Source organism: Apteryx rowi, unplaced genomic scaffold (assembly GCF_003343035.1).
Source record: "Apteryx rowi isolate R43461 unplaced genomic scaffold, aptRow1 scaffold_1, whole genome shotgun sequence".
Taxonomy (NCBI): Eukaryota; Metazoa; Chordata; class Aves; order Apterygiformes; family Apterygidae; genus Apteryx; species Apteryx rowi.
Window position 1 is genome coordinate 11,597,658 of NW_020447196.1, and position 22,729 is coordinate 11,620,386.

Below are 22,729 nucleotides of genomic sequence, written 5' to 3' on the forward strand. Positions count from 1 at the left end.
TTAGAGTTCAAGGCATTGACAGTTTTCTTAATTGTCGTAATGTACAGAGCAGATTTTCAAAATCACCTAAGCATTTTAGGAATCTAAGCTGCTACATAACATGGGCATTTAGACCCCATTTAAAAAAAAATTTAAGATTAAAAAAAAAAAGATAAGAGGTTAGTGGGCTTTAAAAAGGGGCATAAACATCTAATTCCCACTGGGGTTTAAAAAGCTGGTTTTAGAAGCATAGATTGCTTTGACTCTCAATGCAATTAGGATCCCACATGTCTGTCTGTCTTCTAAATCTCAACACTTTCAAATATCTTGGAAAAATGCCTGTGATCAAGAGCAACATTTGTTAGTGTTTCTGATTTGTATTGTGGAGGTATCAATCTAAGGACATCTGGATTACTTATTTAAACAATCTGGCTCTCTAGATAATGAAATTATATTTTTATTATTTTTTCTCCTGGTTCAATATTGTGTGTCTGTTCTCATCAGAGTTAGCTGGCTTTGAGGTTTCTTATGTGATGAGAAATGCCCAGCACCACTCAGGATTGAAGAACCAATGACAGCTGTACCAATACAAATAAGAGAAGAATAATTTTAGGGAGAGGAAGAAAAACAAATATGCTTATTCTGTGCGTTGAGTAAAACAGAGGACTGTTTAGCAAAAACAGTGTTTGGAAGACCAGTGTTTCCTGTACTCATCCAGATTCATATTGTGTGCATAATAATTTGTATTCATGTGGCTTTCAGTGAGCTATCTGCCTAACCAGTGTAAGCACTTTGTTCAAGAACTTCTGCAAAATATGTTTAACACTGAGTCCATCCACTTATCACATAATTAGAGCTGGATACACTGCATAGCAGTAGGCAGCAGACTTCTACATTTATCTTCACTTGTGAGGGGTGAGTTCATTGCTTTGTTTCTCTCCACCAAGGTCATGAAATACRTGAAGTTGTCTATTTAATCTCCAGATAAACACATTTCAGTGGTACATAAAACAACAGAGTGCCTGCTTTATAGTCTGAAAGCAGCTGAGAAACACTTGTATAAGTACAGGAAAGGTTCTATGAATAGAAATGATCATTCAAACAGTGTGAAATTGGGGAGGAACACAAAGGCACTTCACCACTTCTCCGGAGCTGATTTTTTTTCCCAGCATTCTTTCTCTTCAAGTCAGCTCACATAATAAACTTGTATTTTTGCCAGTCCTTTTCTTTTTTTTCCTCTTGTTCTGTGTTCCTTTCCTGCCCTGGGTTTCGTTTCCTTGATTAGCTATGATCAGTTGATCTGAGCAGTCCTGATGGGAACCTCTGTGCGAGTCCTTGCCTTTTGTAGCCCATTGCTTGTGCTCAGAAGGTCAACAGCAACTCGGTGGTAATAACAGCAATTCTCACTACAGCTGGTAAATTCTCGCCACAAAACCATTCCAGTGCTGACTATCCTCTGAAGACTTCTTCCATCTGCTTCTGCTAACAGCAAATATCCAAACACTGTGAGCAACAAAAAAGCCATTAAACCCACAATTTATTGCTCTCTTCTACAAGAAGTGAAGGTTAATATGCTTCCTCAATGTGGTCTATGAAGTGTGAACTTTACCATAGATATTAAGTTCTGAATTACAAAGCAAACAGTAGCAGTAAGACTTGTGACTATATCTAGTGCAAATATGTTTGGGGCAGTAACTAGACAGTAGAAATTAAAGAGGAAGGAAAGCTGAAAGAGAGGCTCTTGAGAGAAGCACAAGCTAAACAAAGATAATGTAATGTCTCCAGGCCTAGTCTTGGACCACTTATTCAGGGAAACTGTATAAACATAATTATTAGCAGTCATTGCTAGGAACGGCTATGAGATTTTTGAATTACACTTTTTTCCCCCAGCTGGAATTTTGCGGTTGCCTTCAAATCAAATTAGGACTGCTCTCTAGAGATTTTGATTTTAATGTAAATTTTAAAATTGGACTCTCTTTCCTGAAAAAATTGAATGCTTTTTTTTTTTGAATGTGCTGATGGAGCACTCCCTAGGAATTTCACTTCATTTCAGTGTTGTGCAAGGGTGGGTTATAGTGCATCATCTCTAAACTGCCCAAGGAGTCCCACCTTCAGTGTTGAATGGGGGCAGGTGACACTCAGACTTCAAATAAACTTCACGCAAACATTTCCAGATCAGGTTATGAAGGACTGTGTCAATTAAATTTTTGTCAAAATAACTTTTGAGTTCTCTATGGGGTGACCTTATTTGACTGTGTAAAATCCTATTGACTGAAATCCTAAGCTCTGTGTGCAGACACACTGGTTTCCATACATGGTGTTCATTGCAGTGTGACTCCTAAATCCTCATTATTTCATTCTTACTCAGCTTAGGCAGTATGTAGAAGTAAATTGGTGGGCACGTACTGGGGAATAGATTGCCAGGTATAACCTTGGAGGACTAGCCAGCAAAAATGTTCTGTGGCTTGAAGGGACATTTATTTTGTGTACATAAAGGGTTACAGTTCCTCAGATATGAAATGTGGAATTTTAGCAGAAATGCTAAGAACTCCAAATCTCCTTGGCTGACACAGCACAGCTGATTTTAGGAGTAATACAGAGAGGAATTGTTAGATGTGTGGCAAAATATCACTCCTAATCCCATGAGTTAAGAAACCCACGCTGTTAAAAAGCCTCTAGTATCTGTAGGAGTTCTATTTTATAAGTAGGATTAAACAAGATAACACACTATAGATCTTAACATATTCAATTTGCACCAGACAAAACCCTATTTAATAGCAATTACACAATATGTGCTACTTGGTATACTAGATGTAGTTTATATGAGCAGAAGGGATTTATAAAGCTGAAGAACGTTCATACAAAAATAACAATTATACGACTGCTTAGGTCATTCCACCAGAGAGAGTTTTGTGCTCAGTTTATCAATTTCTTCACTGACAAGTGAGATTTTAAGATTTTTGTCAGCAACACTAAAACTGATTTGGCTACTACAAAATTTGCTAACCATCTGTGCGTACGAATCAAAATGTCAGGATTATTTAGACAAAATATCTTTTTTCCTTCTGCTCTGGAACATTAAAATAGTGAACCAATAAAAATCAACATGCTAAAAGGAGCTGTACATTTATTCAAGTAAAATTTTTGGTAAGTGCCTATGAAAGAGACTCATTTGGTAAGCAATAAAATTCTATAGGGCTGAGCATCTCTTGAACTTACTGGAATGAAAATGGTGTTGATACATATAAGAAAAAACAGATTTGGGATTCATACAGAACTCTCTGCAGTTATGGCCTCGGTTGAAGAAAACGGTTCAGGAGTGTAATTTATTCAGATCCTTGTACTTTCTACTTTTGGCTTATTTCCAAGACTTGTTTGCCTTAGAATCCCAGATGCTTATTTGCTTAAAGGGTAGCCCTTTCTCTAGCCGGCTGTCTAACAGTCACTTAATATTTATTTGTTTTTACAAATGTTTTCCCCTGTGTTCCCAGTCCATATGTCACAAGAAAAAGTATAATCCCAATGCTACGCACAGTATTAACTTTATCCTCACTTTCCTATTTTAGATTTTGACCCCATTATGAAAAATCCCCGAATCTTAGTTGGTTACCTTGACCCTAGGTTCCCCTCTGTCACTCTGCAGCCTGTCCTTATGAGTTCGTGTCTTAACTCCCACCCTCCTTTTCCACAGCTGCTTCTGCAGCTTTTTTAGAGAATTTTTTTTCAATTCTCTTGCATATTGTGGAAGATTTCTAACAGTTACTTGCTTGTCTAGTCTTCTTGATATCTAATTTGCCCAGTGCCGAAATTCATTGTCTTCCTTCTGCATCATCCTCCAAAATCCCCTTTGYCTGCTTTGTCTTTCTCTTTTTTAAAAAGATCTCTTTTTCTATGGTCCTTTTCCCTTTCAAACCTACTATTTAGATAGCAGTCTGTAAGGAGCCTTCTCCRAGTTGTAGTAATTGCCCCTAATTTTTCCTTCGTCTCCAAAGCCCTCGAGTCTTTCATTGACTTTCAGAGTCTGAATATCTTCTAGCATCCCTTAAATGCCCCTCTGCTCCTGTTTCCAGTTCCTACTTCAGATTCAGCTGCACCAGGATTATTTTAAGCGATGTATCCAATGACCCTTTTTGGCTAAGTGTGAAATYCTTTTTCTCTCTCTTCTTATTCTTGCTGCTTTCTTTTTTGCCTTTTAATATGAAAAACTATTCTTCTCCTAATATTTCTTAAAAAGCTGTTTCTGTCCTTCGTCGTTTCATGGTCCTCTTTCTGTCCCCCATGTTTTTTCTCCTTTAGTGTTTTCTTTGGAAGATCTTCCTTTTTCCATTCCCTGATGCTGTCCCCCCCCATTGAACTCTTCTTCATCCCCTCACTTTCTGCTTCCCCTTGGGAACCACTTCTCTGTTTTCGTGACTTAATCTGACTGTTTGCATAGAACTCGCAGAAGTCCATGCACACTCATTGCCTTCCTTCTATAAACTGAGTCCTATCACTGTCTGCTTCCACACATTTTCTCATTTTTCCTTTTATACTTTATTTACTCCTCTGCAGCTCATTTGTTTTGACCGCCTTCAGTCATGGAGGCCAACAGTGCCTATATGTTATGTTGCACTGTCAGATGTTCTTAGATCAATGACTTTTCTTCATTTAAAAGAGTGATGGTTAGGAGAATGCTGTTGTCCTCAACAAGTTTAAAGGGTTGAAAGCAATTCTTTGGTTTAAAAAAAGTTTGTAAAACCTAGGGAGTTATTGGAGAAACTTTCAAAACATACACAAGAAAAATCAATCCTGCAAAATAAGCTTAAATCTAAATCAACAGTGGTTTTTTTTTCTGAAATAATATCAGAGAAAAAGATTTATCTATAGTGAAGACATTTTTAGCTGCCTATATCCAAGCTATGGCTCCCATCCAGAGTGCTCCATGTTGGTGTGGACGCAGGATTGGACTATAGTGTAAGTCTGGATATTATGCGTGAGCATATGTATATACACAGAAACACAGGTCCACAGATGTTTGCCTACCTAAACTGACAACCAGATGTTTTATCATCCTAAAATTGCATTTTAGAATATGGATTCAGTCAGAAATTAAGTTTGATTTGCTTTTACCTGCTTACTTGAAATAACCCAACTAGCATTTGAAAACAGAGAGCACTTGACTAATTGATCCAGTGTTAAACTAAGCTAAGGAAAAAGTGTGTGTTTGAAGACAAATGAAGGGCATGTTTTCTAAGGCAGCAGCTCTGACCTTTTCAAGTTTTCCATCTTAAATAATTATTGAAGCCATGAGTAAATAAATCCAACTTTGCCTGCAGATGTTGAACTCTCTAACGTCCTTTTACTCTAACATAGCCACTGCCTGATATTAATGGCAGCAACAGTTTTATCATGCCCCATGCTGGGGCTGTCTGGTAGTCTCGAGGAACTGTTTTCTTTCCTCCAGCCGTATGATTAAAATGCAGTTCCAATCAATAAATCTGTACAGTTTCTGTCGATGGTAAGTGTTCGCCTAGAGGTCTTCTGCGTCCCAGAGGTATTTCTTTTCTTCAATTCCTCGGTATTCACCAGAGAACCAAATTACAATAAGTCTTGTTTACCTTGATTGCCTGGCGAGATTGTTTCTGGACTGCGTGCCGGACCTGCAGGGAGCAACACAGCGCACGAGCACACGTGCACGCGGGCAGCTGTGGATAGAGATGTTAGYGGTAGGGTACCTCTCCTACGGTATTGGGTTCCAGCGTAGCCTCTGTGAAGTCTTTGCTTTAGGAAGCTTAAATATTTAAGCGGGCAGTCTTGAGTCGTTTGCCATGTTGGCAAGAAGCAGGGTGGRCTGGATTGCACAAGGAGCACTCGCGTTCCGACGTCGGATTTTGGCTCGACTTCTCGCTTTTCAGAGATGTCAGTGCCGCCTGCGTTCCCTCTTCCTGAAAGAGGGCTATCTCGTTTGATCACTGAGGCAATACATGAGCAACTAATCAATTTGAGATGCTCTTTGCCCTAGTAACAATTGTATGCTTTAATGTAATTGATTAAAATGAAATTTTAAGGATATCACCAATTGTGCTTTCAAAGGAAACATGACAGCTGTTATTGTAGTCTTAACTTCTTATTTCCCATGGTGAACAGTTTGGAAAGTCAAAATATTAGTTTTAAAAAAATGACATCTCCTGCAGTCTCACCTGTTTTTATATTAAATTTGCATGTCATCTTTGTAAACAACTGTAACATAGAAGCAATGAAGTAATTGTATTCAGCTCATAACTTTTTTCATATCTCATCCTTGTATTATGGAAGATGCAAGAGAAAGGTAGTGTCCCTGCCTGAATTAAGCAGAAGGTCGTATGTGTTTCCAATGCATACCTACCGCCAAGAAGAGCATCTAGTTGTTTCTGTAAAAGGCTGCCTTCGAAGGGGGGTACTAGACTGTAGCTGTCTGTAAATGCAGACAGACTAGGTACTAGTCAGCAGAAACAAATGCATTCAGCTACATGTTGCACATCTGAATTATTTGTTCGGAAATAATAAGCGTGGTTTGTCAACACTTACACTGAGAGTTATTTGTGTTACACARTAAAGCTATTGTAATGCTTTTTCTGGACTAATTTGTAAGTATTCAGGGAGCACCATACTCGCTTTTTAATGCCCGGAGTCCAGTCTATAGGTTGAAGCTCACTTATTCCACAAATTTATTTTTCTTAAATTTATAAAGTATGGGCAGCATTACAAATGTTAATGCTGCTATTATAGGATCATAATTTAAAAATACCAGCGTTCTCAAAGGGCTCCAGCAGTGTGTCATTTCCCTGCTTTATTAAAATGAATGAACAGATGTACAATTTTTTTCTGCTGAACTATCATCTAAATTCATAAGCTATTTCTCATGTGTCTGAAATCCGTGTTGGTTTCCCATTTTCTTTGCCTTAGAAAAAAAAAAATTACACTCTCACATTTATCACTCTGGGGATATAAACGAGAAGTATACTCTCCACTTCATTCACTTTAGGCTAATATCCTCAGTACAATTTAAATCCCATCTCTTCAAGGCTATTCAGCAAAACCTAGGCACTGGAACGCCCCGGATCCAATTGGAAAACTCCCTTGCCGTCTATGCGGGAGGTTGGCAGGTGGGTTCTGAGGACATCTCTGTTCTCCCTGGCACAAGGAGGTGGCACGCGCCTGCCTTTAATCTTTTTGGTTGGCATTGGTGATGCCGGTGGAGGCTATGCAATTTCTTAGCAACAGTTTGGGGAAAAAACAAGGAAGGGGCAAACAGTGACTGGTAAGTAGGATGGTGAAGAGGTTGGGTGTAATTGCAGGGAAAATTGTGGCTAAGGARCCCTGGTCAGTTGGCCCCAGCGGCTCGCAAAGATGGGTTTCTTTGTCATGCAACAGCCTACCGGCATGGCGGGTGCTCCCTGGAAGTGGTAAACAAGCAAACCAAGACAACGTAGAGATTAGACGGAATAAAATTTTGGAGGCTTAAAAGTGCATGAAACAGACATGTTGCCATGGGAAAAAATGAGTATAAAGCTCCCAGACAGTGTGCTCACAGCCTATCGTCATTCTCACTTGTTGGCAAGGTTTGTGGGCAATGTACGGGTGATATTTTGTGCTAATTCCATGTGAGGAACGAGTGGATAATATGCCCGGGGGGTGGGGGGCTGGCAGCATTTCTTCTGTAAACCCTGTTTCTAAAGGCTTACATTGTAAGCGAGCCGTGAAAATATTCGATGGGTTTGAAGTTGACAACAGAATTCTCAGGCTCAGATTGTTTTTTTAATTTTTTTTTTCCCTGATAAAAATCACTTTGGCAAAGAGAAAATTGGAACAGAAAGTGAATCAATCTGCTTTTTTCATTTCATAGCTGCTCTGGAATTTAAATGCAGGCCTTTAAATACCGCTTTGCCAGACATTTCAGAAGTATCATGAAGTAAGGCTTGAGATTTGCCGTGAAGCATGGTTTTCTTCAGAAACCGAATCAGTTCTGCTAGCCGGAGCAGGGAGGGAGGAGAACCCTCGGTCTGGGCCCTTCTCTGCGGTGGCAGGAGTGGTTTGCACCCCTGGGACTGCTCGGTGAGAGTTTTTAATTAACTAAACGAAGCAGGGGGGTTGTAACTGGAGCAAGTATTTCTGCGCAGGKGACTAGCCACTTCTCCCCGTGTTTCTTGGCAAAGTGGCAAAGTTGCAGGTTATCTCAAAATGATTACGTTTGGCTGTGCTAGTTAGGCCATTCCCATTCCCTTTCAATCCTTCCCCATGTCAAGATCATAATTACTTCCCCCTCCCCTTTCTTCATATTTTCTTGCCAAAAGAGAATATGACCAGCTAAGAAAGGAAATGTCAGAGGCATAATTCTCATCTTTCATCTGCGGTAGGGAGAGCAAATGTGATTTTGCAGTCAGACCCTGTGTCTCTAATGGTCAGCACCAAAGCTGCCCTGCAGAAGAGTCCTGTGGCGTGGGGAGTTTGAGACTGGGATTTGAATTAGGCCACTCCATCCTATCTCTTGTTTTTGGGCACAGAACATTTTTCTTGTCAGCAATTCAGTGAGCTTCATGGAAGTTAATGAGTACCACTGATGTTAAACATTATAAAACTGTACGTAAGTGGTTAGGTCTCTTTTCTGTTGTGCATAGGTTCTTGGATTTGGGTTATCGTGAAATCTTTGGGGAAAGGGATCTCAAGATATCCTCAAGTCCCGCTCTGCAATCTGTAATTTCCTTATATCGTTCAAGAGCTTTGAAGGTGCAGTATCCGTAATCTCCCAGCAGTCTATCCCAGGGCTTCAGCTATCCACTGTCCCTGCTAATAGCAAGTTTTGCCTAAGCCCTGATAATAATCTTCCTCGCCTCCACTGAAGCCCATCGCTTCTTGGCCTTGTCCCCTATGAAGGTGGAGAAAAGACGACTCCCTTGTCTACACCAGCCCTGTGTGCATTGCTATGCCCTCTCTCAATCTCCTTTCCTTTGGATTGCAACTCAGATTCGTTCAAGGACATGTTTTAGACATCTGCACGCTCTCCAGTTGCTCTTTGTCTTCCACGACGGGGGCAGAAGCTGGGTGCTGGGCTACAGCCGAGGCTCCCCAGTGCTGAGCAGATGGTGAATTCCTTCTTCGGTCTCACTTTGTCGTGCGCATCTCAGTACAGTTTTGCTGCTTTCACAGCGTTGGACTGCCTTTGCTGTCCACGGTTCTTTTCCAGTAGCATAGTTAAGCGACAGAACTAACATCTGCTGAATGTGGTTTCTCCTTCTTTCATCCTCACCACAGGAGGGGAGGCATATATGTATTTTGAGCATTTTGATGTGGAGGAGTTTTGCTGGTGTTTATTTTCTTCTGTACATGTGGTTTCATGTTTAATACAGTGAGTTTAATTATATCATTTGAATGTTTCTGTTTTGTTTGTTTTGTTTTTTGTTACAGACTAGACTGAGGATATTTCATACACAAATGGGAGTCCGTAACCACTGGCTAGGGAGCTATATGTCATATTTAGGCACACTGTGATCTTCACCACATCTCTCTGCTAATACACCTAACTTCTGACCTGCAATTATCCTGCAGTTCCTATTTTGGGCTTCTCCTAAGCTGAGGGAGTCTGACAGCTGTGTCAAATTTTGTGCTGTGGGCAAATGTGCACAGGGGCTTAGGAGGAGATTCATCAATTCCAGAGTTAGTTCAGAGCGACTTTCATTAAGAGAATGTTTTATAAGCATATAGCATTTTTCATTCCAAAGAACCCCAAAGGAACATGCAGAAAATGGATCCGCTCTGTGGGCAAGCAGAAGATTAAATTGCAACTTTCTGCTGCTAGCAGGGAAAATGGAGGGGTAAGACTTTCTTTTGTTTATTAAGAGATCCTACTCAGGAAAGTTGCTTTAATTTCTAAAGAAGTGTTGCCAGTAATGGCTAACCCTGGTGTTGTATTGTTACGCTCAAAATCTTGTTTATGGGCGAAGGGGAAGCACACCTTATGTACAAAGCCAAGAATTTGCTGCTAGTATAATTGAAATATAATCCAATTCCAGCCTAATCCAAGAATAATGATTAGTCCGGATCTAATTATTACAGAAAAAAGAATATTTCTATGCAGGAAAAGTTTCAATACTCATAATAATAATCCAGTTAAAATTGTTGTATACAYACTTCTTAGTTAGTACCCCTTTTCGTGGTGTTATGCTCCACCTTCCCCTGCTCCTCTGGGTCCTGCGGTTGGTGGTTTCATTCTGGTGTTTGTGGTGGGGGTGCTGGGATCCATCTGGGGCAGCCTTTGTGCTTGCTAACACGCTTCTACACCTTGCTCTTCCCTCTTTGGTCTGCAGTTCCACACTACATCCAAATTGACTGTATACGGTGCCTTTTATGTTTTGTTAGATACTATTTCTGCATTCTCTTTGTTAGCCCCAAAACCAGATTTGTTGAGCTCCAGGTCTGCATTTCTCTGAGCGTCGGCGAGTTGTTTATGGCTGAGGGGTCCCCGGCGCCAGGCCGCGCTCTGTCTCTCGCCTTCCCATGCCTCTACTGCTCTGCGCCGCACCCTCTGTCCCACTTCTCAAGGCCTCTTTCACCATCCCAGACCTATGCTTCTCTACACAACATCATTGCGTCAGAGTCCTAAAACCRTGGTGGTGCCATGCAAAGATAAGCAAAAGTAGAACAAATTAGCCGTAGATGCCTGGTCATTTAGAAGAATTGCTGTCACGGCTAAGCCAAGTAAAACAAAGCAGCAGGCAGGTCACGAAAAATTCAGACAAACCTCAGGCCTGAGGCCTTGCCAACTCAGCGCAAAGCTTCTGGCCTGGTCCTAGCAGTGGTGATGCCATATGAGAGCACGACACAGTTACGGTATCCTTCCGTGTCATCCGGGCAGAGGAGCTTGAGTGTCCTGGCTTGCGGGGAGAAGAGCGTGTGATGGTGCTCTGACACATTTCCAGGTGTGGTGCAAGCACCTCGTCTTCAGTAGTTAATTATAACGACGATGGCGAAACCGCCTCCGTGTCCGCAGGTCGAGCCGCTGTACTCAGAGTGAGGGATCTCCACGTGTGGGCAGATCCGGGATTTTTACACAGAGTATAGAATCGTGCAGCAGGAGTCGAACGGGGCTGCTGGGCATTTGCATTCAGGTGAGAAGAAATCTGGCAGTGGCAAAAGGGACAAATAGAGTGAAGCAAGAGGTCTTTTCTGAGCCCCGTGTAGAGTGCGTACCCAGCAAAACCACAGCGGAGCTATAAAAGCGTTGGGAGCRGGGAGGATGGTTATTAGAGAGGTTAATACAGGCAGCTCTGCCTCCCCCTGTTTTCCTTTTCCCCTCCAAGCTGAATGCCCCTGACTTTTATGAGTGAAAATATCACAAGTAATTGAAGTTGCAAACCCCAGCAGAATATTAAATTAGAAATTAAGCAAAAATGCTCATCAGTGGAAGCACAGGAATTCTGGGCAAATTTTATAATGCAGTGGTAGAGCAATTGGAATAATTTTTTCCTAACTGCTTCACTAACTAAATTGATTGAATTAACTGTGTGCTGTGGTGCTAGCTAACCTCCGGCCCCGGTTGCTCGGGATAATCAAGGGGGTAATCAGCCTGCCGGGATCGAAGCTCCAAAGGAACAGGAATATGGTAAGGTTCAGGGAGCCTACACTGAGCATTAATCGGATGTCATCAGGGTTTGATTATAAATCCTAAAGACCACCAAATTGGTACAACATGGTTTAATTCACTAAAAATTAGGTATCTGCGTACTAATCGCCAAGTGGAATATCTGAAAGTGATTGCTTTGCTAGTAAGAGTTGAAGTCAGGTGTCAACGCTCTGGCATGTCCCACAGTTCAGTAATAAATATAATGATCAGCATCAGCACAAAAGTAGCATTAGCCAGATTAAAAAAGATTTTGTTCTAACCTCCAATAGATTTTTTCTTCCTGTTGGAGTTTGCAGCTCCACTGAAATTGTTCCTCATGTTTCAGCTCTAATTATGAGCTTACTCAGAGGCAAGAAATAGTATATGTTTCAGGCTACCTGCTAACACAGCATTATTCTCACTTCCAAGGGGAGAAAGAGTGGCTGCTTGCAGTGTATCATGCAGCTGTGTACAGAAGTAGAGTGATATTTATTGTCCCTTAAAATGATTTCCCTTAGAACTGGCAAACTCAGTTGAAAAGTCTGTAGCTAGAATTGGGTGTTTGGATCCAATTAATACTTGCTTGCTGTCCTTGGGAAGAGTTGAGTGTGGCAATTTTGATGCGGATGTATTAGCATATTATGTGGAGATTTGCTACAGAAGAAGGGGGAGCAGTCTTAAGAGAGAGGAATAGCACAGATGCTTAATAAACTAATTTTCTTCATACATGTCCTGATTTAATGAGCTTTCAGCCCTGTGGAAAAACCTTTTTGATGTAAACCATGCCCTACCAAATGCTTATCTTATTGGTGTCACCTGTATTTCCTGGGAATTGTCTTTATTTGCTTTAGAAATTTTGTCTGCTTTGAATGGGAGAACTTCAGTTGTTAGTTGAGGATTTCCAACCATATTGCTGTGACTGGGATGAAGGGATTCTAGAAATTCCAGACTTCCTGGCAGGAGTAAGTCAGCTCTAGTGCTTCCTTGCTGTGCAGGTGCATTGGACTTACAGCTCATGTGCAGCCTGTCCATGCAGGATGTGTRTGCTAGCTGGGATGCTCCTCAGCTTCCATGAACATGCTATAGTGATGGTCTTCATGGGCACGCTAATCACAGCGTGCCACTGTGACAGGCCATGTCTGCTATTAATGTTCAGGTAATCTCTGTAGCTCATGCAAAGTAGGTGTGCTAGGCTTGATTCGCCGTATGCAGGTTTCACGGTGTGCATGCTCATACTTCTGTCCAAAGCACAAGTGCAGTGCCTTGGCCTGTTTGACCTMCCTTTTAACTCTCAGTGCTCAGACATATAAAGTGAGGAGTCCTGCCATTAAACTTAGTCATTCGCATGCTCCAAATAGCTTGGAGAGAATTCACTATCTAGGTATATAAAAATCCTTTGCTCATTCTTTTTCTTCCTTATTAATGAAAATGACTAAATGGATGCTTATTTATCTACAGCAAAAGGTTTCCAGCTGAGGCTGAAAAGGTGTCTGGAGTCAACCAGGCTGTGTGTACAGTAACTGTATGGTTAGGAAAACATAAATTACAGGTGAGGAAATGAAAGAGCCCTGATTGTTCCCTGCACAGACATTCCAGACCGGAAACAAGCACACAAAGGACACTTATGAAAGGAATGTTTCGTTTTCCTTTATTACAAATGTTTTTCTTTCAAGAAAAGACGAATGAGCCTTAGCAAAAGGAGCTGGGAGGTGGGAGATGGTGACCATGGGTACCTTTAAAGCAGAAGGCAATAAGTCCATTTAGCATATTTTTCCTTTCTTCCTGACATTTTCCTCATCTGTGCGATGCCAAACAGTACATCCGTTTGCTCCATGCTTCGGTCACTCTTCAGCATAGTATGTCTCAATATATGTTTAATTCTGATGTGTTTTCAAACCATGCCGCCCCAGCCACAAGTGGATTCCTCTCAAATTGCCTTCTGAAAGCTCCCAGCACAGTGCTATATGGGGAGACTCAGACCACTCCAAAATCATTAGTCCAGCAAGGTTTCATTTATTTCCATTATTCTTTTTCTTGACCTCGGGAAGCAAATCTTTCTGTGCCAATGGGGTTGCAGACCCCRGAGCCTAGCTGTTCCCTGCTGGGGTAATGAGAGCACTGCGGTTTCCTTGATGTTTTAGATGTAATAAAGACTTTCCTGCTATGGGAGGAAAAGAACAGAARAGGACAGAGAGCATTAATCACAGAAGTTCTGCTATGTCTATGATCTTTAAATGATTCTTCTTGTATCACAGCTCTTTGATACAGGCATAATATTTATATTCAGTGAGTGTTGTGCAAACAGGATGTAGCTGGATAGTTTGAGAGAAACTCATGTATATCCAGCAAAAGAAACTACATGCTATAGACTTCATTCATCACTTTGTCGGCAGGCTTGTAAGAGTTATTTTGTTCAGATGTACTGAAATATGGAGCGTTTGGCCCAAATTCTCTCTTCCCCACCCAATTTTCCATGGAAAACAAAATGCTGGCTATAGCTTTCATTTTTAAAATTCAGACAAATTTTGTATCACTGCACATAAAACTGCCTGTAAACTTCCATCTGTACCTCCTGCCTCCACTAGCACAGTATGAACCTTGCAGATTTCTTATCCATTTCCAAAAAAGAGTTTTCAAACTGGGCTAACTTCAGACAGCTCTCAGCTGGAGGGACTTGTAAATCTAGGGCAGCTCATCCCCATCAGCTGGCACAACCTGAAATGCCAGAAGTTTAGGGAATTGATTAAATTCATTGCTAAAATATTCTACAGATACAAGTCGTTCGGAAGGCTCCGAACGGTGCTGTTAGGCACAGCTCACCAAAGACCTTGGGAAGAAGCTTAACCACTGTCAAAACATCTGTTGTTGGCAGCACGGGTCGTGATCAGCTGTAAGCTGGCACAGTAAATAACCATCTTCTTTGGAGAAATTTGCAATCTCCTCTCAGGGCAGAAAAAGCAAGATTTCTGATTGGGTGCATATGCTTCTTTTTATTAAACAACTCAAAGATTCTGCCATTGAGAAAATCTCATTTACACTGTAATTTCTACCTCTCTGCGAAGACATGGTGGCTTCTCAGCCTGGTTAAAATACAGATCAGTCTTGCACTATTAAGATACCAGGAGAGAGTATTTTCACCACATTCTGAAAAGAGTATGAAGGATTTGAAAAACCCAGGGTGAATCTATGATTTCCTTGGACAGTGAAGTCATATTTGGAAATACTATTAAATTGTGATTCAGTTTCATCTACGTTCAAAATTGTATTTAACCTACATTTTAAATCTGATCTTGAAATAACTGGGTTCCAGAACGTTGTGACAGACAATACGAAATTGGTATCTGTATATGAGAGCTTCATAGACTGCTTTTTTATTTCTTTATTTGTATACAATCGAGAGATAAACATCATCATAATTTTAAACAAAGAACAAATAACCATTTGAACTGATTACCAAAGAATGTGATAAAATGCTAATCACTTAGGGTCTTTAAATCTAGAATCAATGCTTTTTCAGAAAATTATGCTCAACTTCACATTGTCCACATTGATGCTGGGTCACTAGAGATGACTATGCAAAATCTGTGTGTGCAATGACCAAATATTTAGAGCAGCCAGCAGTATTACAGAATTCACTTGGACTACGCTATGCGCATGCCACCAGCTGTGAGCGTGTTTTCTATTTGTTGTTCATGGAAGGCAGGAGAAACATACAGGAAAATAACTCCCAAAACAGGTCACACCTTCTTAGGTGGTGATTTATTTAGTAAAAAGAGCATCATCTTAAAGGTTGCTTTTGGGGGTTTTTTGGATCAAGTCGTATGGAAACTCCTGCTTGCCAGTGTATTTCTTGGCATTTAATTTCTTCATCAAATCTATGCACGGTCCTAGCTCGTGTCAGTTCTAACGGCATGTTTGGTAAAGTATTCAGGAGTAAAGTATTCATTGTTCAGTCCTCAAATCACAGAATAAGAGAGTGAATTGATTTGTGTTAAAAAAAATGTAATGTAATAAATCATGAAATTAGGATTTCACAGAACACTTGTTCATAGCTGTAGCAGTACTTATATGGATGAACCTTATCCCTCTAGAATTTTAGCTGGGAAATTTTTCTTCCTTCACCTATTTAGAATGAGTCATTCTTTTCTTCTTGCATTAATTTGTTTGCCTTTGCGTAGCACTAGAAAACAAACAGTTTTCATACATGCATGAAAAGAGATCTGGGAAGTTACCTTCCTACAGGGAAGTGCCAAAATCCATTCTCTACTTCCCAAATGTAAACATGACAATAATTTTAACATAATCAATTGCTTTCATCCACTGCAGCCCTTGTCACTGCCCAGCTCCCTCCCAACAGTCCAGGGATGGCCACATTACATTTATTTATACCTGGAAGGAGACTAAAGCCACTAGAGTAGTTTCTCCTTCTTTTCTATATCTCCCAGACTCTGTAGCAAAKTGAGTGGCCTCTGCTAGCAGAGTATGCAGATCACAGTCAAGGCTATCAAAAAAATCRTACTGCTGCAGATGAAATTCCCCTTTTCTTTACCACTCAGGCTCAGAGGAATGAAGTTTTCTGTCCTGCTGTTAAGGAGCTTGAGCGGTACAGCTRGCAACTTCAGCACGTGAAGAGGGCAACTTTCCCAAACTCAGTCCAGGTCTGGACAAAACTCAAAAATGTGACTCAGTCTGGGAAGCAGTATGAGGAATTTGGTGCTTAGGATTCTGACCAATGGAGCAAATGTGTCCTACCTGTATCTGGGACAGTTTTAGTGGCACAGGAGAGCTTGCCATTTTTCCTTATAATGGGAGTAGGTGRCTTCTGCACTTCTTTTTCCATTAGCCAGACAGTATCAGTAAGCTCAACCATGTATGTCAGTCTTCAGCATCAGAAAAGTTGTTCTGGGGAAGAAAAACACTCTGCTAAAAATGAACGGTGAGCTTTTAATGAGGCCTCCTTCCCTTCMCTTCCCACGTGACAGTCGTTAGCCTAAGTGCGAGCTCTGAGTGTACTAATGGAGGAGAATGACTATAAAACCTCTTTGTTCCTAAAATGCAGTGGAAGAGAAAGGAAGAGAAAAATCCACCTAAGTCTGTTCATTCTATTTAAAGAGACATCCAGCATCTGAGAAAGAACATAGGCTTAACACTGTTCTTGACAGGAAGAGCAGTGAGGAAGAAATAATACYTAGCTAGGTTGGCTGAATACAGCGCAAGCGGTCTCATAAATGTGAAAAGCAGATATCTCCCTGGTCCCTAGGCAACGCTGACTGTAACAGGTGAATAGGTGTAGTTTGCTCTTTCAAGCTTGGTCAGATCRTCATTTTCTCTGATGCTGTTGTTTTAAACATAAGGTCTGTTCTACCTTGAGGGCGGGGGGAGAATTTTGATGGATAAGAATGGTATTATTTCTTTGCTTTTTTCTCAAAAGTGCCTTAAGTGTAGYAAATATCCTAGTGACCTTTCACTGTTCTATGTCCACTCGGAGAAAGACTATTTGTTTTACTCGAAGAGGACCATCACTCTAGGAGTGTCCAGAGCATGTGTGGATATTTGATTTATTGTAGAAGTAATTGAATGCACCTTGCCTTTRTAGGTGGAAAAGTGAAAAGAGAATGAAAGAGAAGTTAGATTTCCTTTCTAAATTATTTATRTATTCTGCAGAAGAAAAGAGTATGTTCGTCTTCCTTCTGAATCTTCAGACAACTGTACTACATTTGATGTATGCCCTGGAGGTAATAAGCTTTGAGGCAGGCATTCRGCATATGATTAATATGTGCTAGAATTACCTTTTTGCCTTCACTCAGTGAGGCCATGAGCAGGGCTGAGAGGGAGTCAAAACCTACCATAAAGGAAGTCAAACCACAGAGAAACTCTTTGAAACGATTCCAGAAAAGTGGCTATATCCAAGCATGCTTCACCATCACTTATTTACTGTTTCTAAATGGCCCTGAATGGCCTTTTAGTCTCCTGTAATTTTCTGTAAAGCACATAAATGAGGGGATAGGAATACAACAGCAGCTCTAAATGGGGTTTGAGCACTGCCATGGRGAAAGAAGCAGAAAGGAAAAATCCTTAAATTCATTTGTGAATCCTCTGAGGATTTTACTCTGTAGATCTTCCAAAGTTTTCTAACATTTGTGATGTCTGCAAGAGGGATAAAATGACTCAGAGTCCCTGCATTGCCACTTTGGCAACTTTACAGGCAGCTATTGATGCACCCAACAGGTTATCCATCCATTTTACCCTGTTATTCTCATATTCTATCCCTGTCCCCTTCCTTCATGAATCCTAATAGCTAAAGAGTGTTTGAAGAGATCCCACAGAGTCCTAGAGATGGCTCAGCTCCATTACAGTGGAAAGCAGCTCAGAGAGGGACTGAGTGCTCCTGGAGCATGGGGAAGCGGCCTGATCAATACTTCTGTGTTTCTTTGTGGCRTTACTAGTACTCCTTAGCAGTACTYTTCCAAGCAAACTGACAAGCAGCAAAACAAGATATAGTCATGTTCAGACCCCTTTGCCTTTTTTTAATCATTCACACACATAATATCAATGATATTAAGGGTCTATGTAGTTTTCAATAAATAGGCACAAATTCTGCTTGACAGTGTCTGCGGAAATTGTAATCATATTGCAGAGAAAAGAATTTAATCTCTGGCCTTCCATTTAACTAATTAATATTCTGGATTTGTTGCTGTTGTTGCAGGATGCAGCACACAGTGGACAAAAATATTCATTTTCCCCTTCATTACTGAGCAGTGCTTGTATTTGCAAAGTAGCTGGAGTGTGCCTTGAAAGATCACGTGGCGTTTACATTACATAGCCTATGAAATTTATTCAAAAGGAAAAAGTGAAATTGCATCTAAAATGATTATGGTCAATTTCATATATTCAGAAAGATTTTTTCCTAAGGCACAATTGAATTCTTTCTGTAATATCACTGGGGAGATGGAAGAATGGGATGTATTTGCAAAAAAATATATAGAATAAGCTGAAAGAAACATTTTAAGTTAAGAAGTAATATAGTACCTATGAGCCGGCATTATAGCAGTAAGACAATGCCAATTACTAAAGATTGCTGAGGTGACTCATAGCTTTAATTTGTGTTTTGCATCTAGTTTACCGCATCAAATCCTTGTCATACTATAATAATGCCTTATATTTACGTAGTGTCTTTCATCTAAATGGCTTCCAAAGTGCTTCATTTATTGTTCCATGTACAGCTTGCATCAACTTAATCCATTACATTAATACAGCTCTCTCTGCAGTGAAGTACAGCAGCTATTTGAGTCCATATCGTGAAGGCTATGCACAATTTGAGAGAGGAAGCGCGTTCAAAATCTGTAGATGAGATTAGGCAGAATGCAGTACTACCGGACGGTTTGGCCTGCTCACAAGATTGGCAGTCAACCCGCGCTTGTGGCGCGTTCAGGGCACCTTTCGCTGTTTAAGGCTAAGCTGGGGTTAAGTGCTTGGATTCTTGGGTGATAAAATTTTACAAACTGGTCTTTTCATATATCTGCCTCTTGATGGAAATCTGCCAAGATTTGGTTATTCCTGAGATCACACTGAGACATTTTGCTGTTCAGTGAGAGCTGTCACGTTAGTGTCCCACCAGGCTTCTGTAGAGCTCGGTGTGGAGAAGGACGCTGCTCTCTGTTATATTATATCCTGGCTCCTCCAGGAAAGAGCTATTAAAATTGAGCTGTGGTTCAATTACTTTCTTTCTCCACTTGACCTCTCTCTTTACCCAGTCTTTGATGCAGGCCTGATTGTTCCCATTAGATACTTGCCATCTTGGTTTTCCTATACTCAGTAAGATAAAATTCCTGCCAGCTTGGAAGCATAAATTTTCGTTTTATTTTCTCAAGCTTTTCACGTAGCTTGGAGCAGCCTTCCAAGATCCAGGGAAAGAGGAGCAGAGTTTGACTGCTGAACTTAGATACCTCGTCTGCTCAGGCCTATCCAGGATGCTGGTACACAGGCCGTATCCCAACACAGTTGTTCTGAATGTTATCCATCTCCTTGTCATCCCTTCACTGACTCCTGCTTCTTTGCTATAAGAAGTGTAAGCTACTTTTTTTTCACTCTCAGGAACCTCCATGGCCTACTGGAACCAGCTTTGTGGCCTCTCATATGACAGTCCAGTGGTAGATATCTGTTTCCAGGCAGTCCATTGTGACAGCAAACGTTGCTCACTCGTTGCTTTCTCAAATAAGTCCATTTGTGCTTTCTCACAAGCTACCCTTCACGCTTTCAGAGGAACTCTTCGTATACATCCATCAGTATACTTCCATGATGTCTTTCAGTTCCCGGACAGAAGTCTCATTTGTCTGCAAAAACCTGATGATTAAGGGTAGACCGCTGGCCCCTCTTGGCTCATTGTTTCCTTGTAAGCTGCCGTCAGTCTGTTGTCCACCCTTCTCTCTTTTTTATGAGTCTTTGGGTGCAGGAAAAGGGAGCCAGGTCTTTTTTTATTCTATGTTTATAAAGCTCCAAAYATGACAGAATGACTAGAAATTCTAGGCTGTGTTCAGGACACACACAATAAATGACAATATGTCTCCGCAGAGCAAGTTAAACTTCCATATTGAAATGCTCAGCTGTAGTAAATGAGTGTTGCTCCTTCCAGCCAAGTGCAATTTTGGTCCAAGGTGTTTGCCTTCTAAATTACTATTTTTAATATGGGTCCTGATGATAGCAGTTTAAATAAAGTTCTGAACTCATCTATTTTATTCTTAATTTATGGTGGTGCTTAGGGGATGTGCGGATATTTAAAAAGAGTAAAATCAATTAACTCCTGATCCAATTATTTGTGTTAGCCACTATGGGGTTTTATTTTAGAGCACTGCATCAGCTTCTCCTGGTTAAGCACTGCGCTTTAAGAATGTAAATTTTTCATTTTGAAATATGATGAACCTGTGGTTATCTTCTCTCTGCTTGCAAATCTAATTCCTATTTTTATCCTTACATAGTTTTTAAATTCCCTTTTTTGCTTTTGTTTTTGAAAGGGAACCAGTATAAACAACATTTTTCTGGAAGACCAGAAAGCCTATTCTTTGTGTACAGGTAGCTAAGCAGGCAACAGAGTTCACCTTCTAGATAATATACGCTGTATTTTTCTGGACGTCTCTGTTTCACAGTAGGTGTTCGTCTTTCACAATTGCAAATCTGTGATTTATTACACTTTTCAAGTTATAAATTTAGAGTATAGCCATATGACAACTTCTCTGATTTGATCATTCTGCTTTTTCATCCATCTTGAACAGATTTTAGTCTAACATTCCAGACAGCTTCAAATACCCCCTGCGTTGATATGGTTATTTCTAAAATGTGGAGAATGCCAGGGGTGAATGTACCATGACACCTAGTGACACCACACGTGCTGGTAGACGTTGCTCTGCAGGTCTCGAAGCTCTGCAGTTTCATGCCCCCAGCAAGTCTACATGCCCGTTCTACCTTGCTAGCTCACTGCAACTGAAGCCTGCGAGACTTTTTCCTAAACAACGAGAGAATAAGAGTGCAGAAGAGAGCCAACCCCAGCTAAGATATCCTTGAATTAGAGGTTGTTAAATGACATTCAATAGTTTTTGAGCTGGCTGGCACATCTTGGCCATCTTTTCCATCGTAGTCTGGCATCCTCAGTGGGGTGAGCATAATAAATTTATCTCATGGGCTCACAAATATACATCTAAAATAGCCACATTTTTTTTAATATTTAATGGGTCTTACTGTTCCCAAGGTGATCCAGGGAGTATTGAACACAATAAAATCTGACTAGTGGATTCTGACTAGTGGAACAAGATTTTTCAGAAGAGTTAATATGAATTAGGATCAGAAGCCCAGTCAAATCTGAGGAAAAATCTGATTCTTAAGGGTTAAGCTTCCTTGAAATCTGGTCACCTTTTTACCTAGCTAAATGGGAATTGTTTGGTACTGAATGCCTTTTGGGAAAAAATTCTGACTCTTACGGTTCTGATGTTTTGTTTTATACATACTCAAGCTGGGGTAATATGAAATAATATAAAATATCAATCAGGCTAATCGCTTGTTTTCAATTAGAGTAGGAAGTGTCCGAGTGGACTTTCCAGTGACAGCATCTTGCTGGGCAGGATAGAATACCACCTTGGTAATCATTCCTCAGTTATTTCCAAGATTCTTAATAGCACATTTCTTTTGATCTGTTTCAAAGCAAGCTAAAATATTGTTGCATCATTGTTTAAAGTTAATTGAACTGCAGATGAGTTTAATGATCTGTCCGAACCAAAGCTCAATAACAACCTGTTACATATTAACTATCAAAATCAAAAGAATCTTTACATTCCTTGTTAAAGATACCAAAGAAGATAGAAATAGCCAATCAATAATGTCATCCTTTTATAAAATCAGGTTTGAGGCTAGAAAGCTTGAAATGAATGCATACACTCAAAATCTGCAGCTAAATTGAAAAAGGGCTTGGAAACATAAGTCAAACCTCTTGGAAGAAATTAAAAAAAAAAGGAGGAGACAGTTGTCTCCTCTGCATTTTAATATCAGGAAATCTATTTTACCTACTAAGTGTCTAGATTATGAAATCTGTATACCAATAAAATGCCATATTCTAGTTTCTATAATCTCACAACATTTTCTGTAGTGTTATGAATTAATATGGTCTATAGGACCGAGCAAAAGACTTTTAGTCTATTTAGGTCTTGAAGCCACTTGGGTGATTTTTGTCCCTGAGAGATATATCAAGCACTGTCACTGACAATGTAGCTTTTAGGTAGTGCACAAACGACCAAGCCTATTTGTGTCATTAAAGTTTGTAATCTTGAATTTTTGAAGCTTTGATCCCCAGAAATGGTAAGATTTCGTAATGATCTAAAACGGTACCGCTGATGTTCAGCACTTCTCAGGATTAGGTATGTTATTGTTCTGGTTTATCCACCTATAAAATAGGTATTATCTTATCACTCATATATACAGTGCTTTTAGCATGTCAACTGCAAGTACCTGAAAGGTGAGGAGTGTTATTAAGTCTGACCCTTACAAGCTTTTCCAATGGTTTACCTAATGTTTTTCCTGCACATAAATAAGAATAATGTTGATGTACGCTGGGTGGCTGGATGGTAAATTAGAGCAAATTTGCTCATA

The 22,729-nt window shown here is 40.3% G+C and overlaps 1 protein-coding gene across 1 annotated transcript in view; it reads left to right on the forward strand.

The window, feature by feature from the left end:
* CDH13 (cadherin 13) overlaps positions 1–22,729 on the forward strand; it is a 488,994-nt gene that overhangs the window by 420,532 nt on the left and 45,733 nt on the right. The gene's annotated exons all lie outside the window — the stretch shown is intronic.